This window comes from Musa acuminata, chromosome BXJ3-6 (assembly GCF_036884655.1).
Source record: "Musa acuminata AAA Group cultivar baxijiao chromosome BXJ3-6, Cavendish_Baxijiao_AAA, whole genome shotgun sequence".
NCBI lineage: Eukaryota > Viridiplantae > Streptophyta > Magnoliopsida > Zingiberales > Musaceae > Musa > Musa acuminata.
In genome coordinates this window covers 41,818,128-41,824,248 of record NC_088354.1, presented here as the reverse complement: position 1 = coordinate 41,824,248, position 6,121 = coordinate 41,818,128, and the positions used below count along the sequence as shown (strand labels likewise).

Sequence of the window (6,121 nt, the reverse complement as noted above, 5' to 3'; positions counted from 1 at the left end):
GTCTGTTTCTTGCTCTCTTAGATCGACATGGAAGAATGGTTTGTGTATCGTTTTTGCTTCATCATGTCAGCAAGATGCCTAGGTTATTATCTCTTCTTGAACCCTCTGATCTTGATATTGGCGGCAGGGTTTATTGAGTTCCTTGGTCTTTTAGATCTCCATGGACGAACGAATTGTATATGGGTTTCGCTTCCTCGCGTCAACTAGATGCCTTTTTGCTTCTCTCTTCTTGAACCCTTTGTTCTTGATGCTGTGGCGTCGGATTCAGGTTGACGCGTCAGAGTTTGGTCGGCCTTTCATTTCATTGTTAGGAATTCAATTCTTAGATCGCGAATCTCTTCGGAATGGTTCTGTGCTTAGCGTCTGGGGGAAGGGCGAGTTGGTCCACTTGGATCCCTCGTGAGCTTTACTTGTTTGTTTCCTCATCTGATGAGTTCCTACAAGAGGACGAATGCAATTCTTTCATAATGAGGTTTGGTTTGACTTTGTCTTCATGGTCTTTACATTAATTGTGTGATAATTTGTTCTCAGCCCTTGATGTGATAATTAGGTTACTTTCTTGTGCATGCGACAGGAATAATATGAAGTTGCTTTTCTTAGATTCACAGTGATGCAATAATCTCCTATCGACAGATGAAATTGGTGAAATGAAGCCCAGAATTTAAACCTCAATTGACAAAACATGGCAGTGAAATTACTGAAAGTGAAGACAAAAGAGCAGTACATGAACAGAGTATGGTACCAAAAAAAGAGTCTATTGAAGGTGATAGAGTTTGATCTTGAGAGGATATTAGAGGAACAGGATACACATGATTTGTGCTGTCCTAATTGTAACTCATGCATCACAAAAAGAGTGATTTTACAAAAAAGGAAATGGTCAGTTAGAGAAATTCAGCATGATGTGCCATCAAAGAAAGTGCATGAAGAACAATATGATGCTGAGAGGTTGGATACTGCATCTGTTTCAGGTGAAATGACAAATCTTGCTGATGCACCAGAACCAGATGTATTCAGATGTTTATCATGTTTCAGCTTTTTCATTCCAACAGGTATGTTAATTTGGCCTCTGTATTTATGTAGTAAAGCATATAAAAAACAGATGTTTCTAGAATAGGAAGCCCATGGTTGCCATTCTTCTTTGTGGCAACGATAGTTTACCTCTCCTATCATATATAGATATTCTAGGATGTTCTTACATATATGTTTCAGGTACAATCCCCATGTTGTGGCTCATATTAAGCCAGTTTTCCACTGGCAAGGGGCACGATGCAGCAAGAAAAATCATGATTTTAAGTACTATGTGTGCGTTTAACTAATTAACTTTGACCTTGAATCGACAGAGAATAGATATAATGGTTGCTCTCTTCATATTTTGAACAGAGGGTGGTTTTAACATATTCCGGGTATTTGAGAAAGGAAAGGAATCTCATGTGAAAAGGAAAGAAATTCAATTGGATTTCGTCTATTTTTAAAGTGGATAAAAGCAAAACGAAAGAAAGTGAACCAGGTATGTTTCTATTGCATCTTTTTATGATTTTAATTCATATGGATAAGTTCTGTTATCCTGATAACTTAGATCCACTATGCTAAGAAATTGACTTGTTGCACTGGTAAGACAAGTGACTGGTAATCAGTGTAAACCACACTAAACAAATGAATTACTAGCCTCAAAAATGATCAAGATCTTGTGATGACTTGCTTGGTTTCCTAATACTACATAGATTTACTTTCTGTGTCATGCGTTAGATGGAAATTGAGATATGCCCATTTAATTTGGTCATGTACTTAAATGGACAAGCTTCTATTCTGGCTACATATTGGTGATGAATTTTTGGGTTTGGTTTAGGTCTGATTAGTTCTGAATATGGATATGGTATGCCTAATTACCTTCAACTACTTCCGATGGTCCCAAGATTTATTTATTTTTCTCGTGAGTTCTATTTTCGTAATTCTCTTTTGGCCAATTGATCTGACTCTGTGGATAGCTTTCATAATTTTGTCTCTTTAAAAGTGATATTCTTTTCTTGTATTAGTTGGTTACTGTTCTTTAGTCATAATTGTTATGAACCTAGGATTTGATGTTTTTTCATCATATGTTTTCTTTTAGTGTATATTTGTTGATAAAGAAACACATTTAGGGATGTTGATATTGCTCATCATACCCACCTCATTGATGAAAGCCGGAGTGCATCTTATACCATCTTAAAATTGTTAGGAACTTGAAAGCCAAGTGACTATTATACCTTCACTAGAAGAGTTTTTGACTTGATACAAAAGAAAAGAAACAATCACCTCCCATAAGTCTGCATGGTTCTCTAAGGTTTAGAGAGTCTCAAAGCATTTATCAGAAGAATGATGACAGGCTTTCTATAGTGCTCTTCGAAAGTGAACTAAGAAATTAACATTAGAATATAACTAGGTTGCTCTATAGTTGTTACTATTGGTTTTATATGCAGCTTTATTTGGGGTTTAGAAAACATCAATTTATATAGCTTTAGTAGGAAGTGTCCAACGAGTATCATAGAAGGAAAACAAATCATTGCTTTGTATATACAGGAAGCCCGTCAATCATAGAAGGAAAACAAATCAGAGAGCCAGGAGGTGCAGAACTTGGTACAAGTGCAACTCTCCCAGAATATAATCATTCAGGTCTTGTATATTAACAAATTCGTACATACGAATATATGGAAATATATAGAACAAGTCCAATGATGCTTTACACGAGATGTTCAAATATTGTTTGTAATCTTCAATATTTGATATAGTTATTTTGAATGGGGATTCATATTTTGTTGGTGGACAAGAAATGGCTACTGATTTCCAGATAAATGAGCAGAACATTGGTAGTCCAAAGAGGCATAGAAAAAGGCAAATGTTGACATGCTTCAATAGGCTTATATTACAAATTCGTGCTACTTTACATACGAATATATGGAAATATCCAATGATGCTTTACACAGGAGATGTTCAAATATTGTTTGTAATCTTCAATATCTTACAGATTTTGATTACTTATTTGATATAGTTATTTTGAATGGGGATTCATATTTTGTTGGTGGACAAGAAATGGCTACTGATTTCCAGATAAATGAGCAGAACATTGGTACAAAACGGCATGCATTTATCTGACAGTAATGAAATTGCCACTGCAGTAATTGATGCAGTCCAAAACGGCTTATGATGTCAAACAACTGGCTTAGATTATTAACTGCAACCATAAATTCTTGTCGTCAGAGAAGCTGAGCCTTCACTGAATAATATGGTAGAATCTTATAAAATATGAATATTTGTGCTTTACAAATAATTCAATCTGTTAAGGGCAATCTTGCATCTTTTTTATTGTGATTCACAAATTAATGCCTAGCAGAAGGTATTCATATCTGTTGATGACATTGTAAAAAAACCTTATTATCTTGACATCTTTAACTTGCCATGCATTTCCTATTGGTTGGTTGTGTCAACAGCAGCTGGTGCTGACGCTTCAACATGTAAGTTTCAAGATCAATATCCTTATCTCAATTCAAAAGTAATCAGGTCAACTTTTTTTTTTTGGGGGGGGAAGCATGATTGACATCAAATATCATGTTAGTGTGATCTTCTTAAATATGCTTGTGGAGTAACACATGATGCTGCATCATTAATTCTTCGGGCATTTTGCTGTTGCAACAGGTTGGGACCATCCGAGTCCAGCTGCTTTCTGCTTTGCGGAGTTGAGAGCAGCCAACAGATAACTGCGACTACTTCCTCCATGCTGACGATCACTTCCAATGCTACAACTGAAAGAGTCCTGTGTACTTGAGTAACTATTACAGAGGAATAGGAGATGCATTAAGTAAACTAAAAAATTGTATTGTAACATCTTCCAAGTTATGTTTTTTTTTTTTAATTTATATTGTAAATACATCGTAATACAAATCTATCTTCGAGGGATGTGATTGATAGCAGCAATAAACACAAGCTAAGTTCCAAGGCATTCATAATATCTATAAATATAAAAAGTTGCCCATCATTAACCCAATATAAACATCTGCTTAAACGCTTCAAGGCACAAGGCCCACAAATACACCGGATTAATGTAGTAAGTTGGGGGTTAAGTCTCATGGTATCTCTGTATCAGGCAGGATACTGTCTAACTGTTACAGATTGAACCAGTCATGAATTAGCTTATCTGCATGTATTTGTAGTATGACATGCCCTAATAAATTCACCTGAAAACTCTTATATAAGTCATCACTAGGTATGCCATCACTAATAAATTCAACTGCAAAATTATTGTCATGGACAATGAGCTCATTGGTTGTTGGTTAAGAAATTAGGTTATACTGAAAACAAGATAGCTCGGTGCCAAAAGAGTACCGTGGACAACAAAATAAGACTATGTCATGTCAACTTAGACTCCACAACTGAATCTAAGACAGTTATTAAGCAATGATGATCAATCCTTGTTAAGCAACTTTAGAAAGGGAACTAGTCATGAAACCTAACACAACTTTAGAAAGGCAATTAATCATGAAACCTAATATTTCCTGAATAAAGAACGCCATGGGAACGATTTCAGAAGAAGTAAAGATCAATCAAGATTAGAGGTATCTGATGGAAGACAACCACGAAGCGATTAGGGAGAGAACGATTTCTTCCTTCTTTCCTGATGCAAAAGTTGAAGAATTTGTGCGGAGTTTGGTTGACGCTCTCCGGACTTCCGTCGGCCATGGCGATTCTTGAAGCATCGATTTGGACTTTGTATATGGCACACGCGTCGGGCTGCGGGCCGCATCCGTAAGAGCTTGACATTAAGTCCCAATTTGGGCCCGTCAGGAAATGAAGCTCGAAAATTACATATATTAATATTTTATGCTTCCAAATTAAATATAAATTTAGCATATATTCTTACCAAAATTAACTGAAACCATAAATGATGTTAATATCCTTTAAAAACTCATTATGATTATAAAATATAAAGAGTATTTTAAGTATTTAAATATATTCTTAAAAAAAAAAAAAAAAAAACTACTTGTACGCCATGGTTGAAATAAATTTTCTTTCTGAATGGCTGATAAGAGATGCATACATACAAAGAATTATAATATTTGAAGGGACACATGAATCAGGAAATCAGGACACCGACACCTGTCGTCTAAAACCGGATTAGAATCGGAAAAATGGTGATCAGGTGGTCTATCAGTGTTTCTGCTTAATGCTAAGACTCCTCGTTTTTGTCTCAAGAGGTAGTAGTAAGTAGTAGTAGTAGCAGCAGCAGTATGGCCTTGCTGGCTGGCATTAATTATCATCAATATGGAGGGGCCATCTGTCGTCCTTTTGCCACACCGGAATGATAGCAATCCACGGCAATTGGAAATGCCCATAATTATTATTACGTTTCCTCCACACCGTTCTACAGTCTCTAAGAGACCCCACGCCATGAGACTAGCAAGCCAATACCACAGACATAATATGCTGACATAATATGCTGGATTTGATGTCATGTCACACAAAGTGGTGTGTTATAATTTTTTTTAAAGTAATTATATAATTTAAGTAACGAAGAGATATTTTATCGGATACTCTCTCAACATAATACAAATTAAAAGTCAGTCACCTTCGAGGAGATCAACAAAATAGTTTCGACATACCGTATTTGAGAAACGAGTCGTCAGATGACCGAAATGCATATTTTAATAATATTAATTTAATTAAATCAGTACGATAAATCTTTTCCGATCTCACATCTATCTTCCTCTTAGATCAGTGAACTTAAGACATCAGCTCAAGCAGTTTTTCTCCACGGCATAAGATGGTCCAGTGAACTAATGCTCACCACCCCAAGCGAGTGCAATTGTATCTTATAGGGTAATCAATAGCAGAAGCATACTAAACCTGTGGGAGAGCTCAATACGAACACCACCATTTGTTTAGCCAATCAACGACACGATTGTGTGCTTTGTATTTATTGTTGCTGATCCAGTGGTTGGTTGCTTGGTTTCCCAACTTCATACGGCAACACTTGCCTTCTCGATTGTTTCTTGTCAGAGTCACGCTGTGGAGCGCCCTAATGACTGACCCATGCCTCTCATTTATTTGTATGTTCATCGTGCATCTCTGTTTTATTTATATGTATATATAT

General features: G+C 36.2%; 1 long non-coding RNA gene across 1 annotated transcript; it reads right to left on the bottom strand.

The window, feature by feature from the left end:
* Window positions 1-3,489: 3,489 nt before the first annotated feature.
* LOC135639418 (uncharacterized) lies at window positions 3,490-4,766 on the bottom strand. The gene is made up of 2 exons (XR_010496933.1): window positions 4,606-4,766; window positions 3,490-3,776 (listed from the first exon to the last, which is right to left on the bottom strand). It is a non-coding gene; the product is annotated as an uncharacterized LOC135639418 (long non-coding RNA).
* Window positions 4,767-6,121: the final 1,355 nt, after the last annotated feature.